This window comes from Chaetura pelagica, unplaced genomic scaffold, assembly GCF_000747805.2.
Source record: "Chaetura pelagica isolate M959 unplaced genomic scaffold, ChaPel_1.0 scaffold112, whole genome shotgun sequence".
NCBI lineage: Eukaryota > Metazoa > Chordata > Aves > Apodiformes > Apodidae > Chaetura > Chaetura pelagica.
The window spans coordinates 2,839,024-2,839,910 of NW_009952798.1; positions in this window are offsets into that span (position 1 = coordinate 2,839,024).

The window sequence follows — 887 nt, forward strand, 5'->3', positions numbered from 1 at the left end:
CATCTGTGGGTGAAGTATGTCCCTGTGTAGCTGGGATTAGGTGGTGTGGACTTCCCCCCAGGATGGCCATGTGAGTATGGTGCAGAGTATCTTTTGCACTCTTAATCTAAAGTCTGTTCTGCACAACTGGAATGCAAATCAGTGACAAAACCAGATAAACCCTTGCATGGATCCTTGCTTTAAATTTAGAAAGAAATAATTTAGTTCTTTGATTTTTTTGTTTTAGTCTTTTTTGGAAGTTAAATATTAGCACCTCAGCAGCAGGTATTTCTTTCCTGCAGTGGATTAGGCCCACACAATTGTAATAGTTTTGCATCTGCAGTTTTTTCCCAGTGAGTCTGTGGGTGTTGTGGAATCTGATCATATGAACCTGAAGCTGTTCACAAAGTCCTCAGCAACCCACGGCTCTTGTCCAGGTCCCCAAGGCTCAGGACACACGTGCTCTTGCCTTTGCTGCAGGCTGCTGGCTTGCCCTGAAGCCAGGCAGCTCCCACACAGATCTGATTCATATCTGCTGGGCAGGGAGATGGCATCTAAGCTGGGAAGGCTGCTGCTTTCTGGAAGGGAATGATTTTCTGGGAAGCCCTGCAGAAGGGAAGGATTGGGTACTGAGGGATTTGTCCTGCTCTGGCAGGGGGTTGGAGTCGATCTTCGGAGGTCCCTTCCAACTCCTAATATTCTGTGATTTTACTAGGGGTACAAACTTCACTTACAGTTTCCCAGGGATCCTATAAACACCCTGATGCTTTTGGCTGCCACTAAAACAGATCATTCTCTATCTGGGTAATGATGCAGCATCATGTTCCTGATGATGTCAACACATGGAAACTCAAGGACTGTTGCAAACTTGCCATCTCCCTTGTGTAGATTTTAAGCTGCTGAAACAA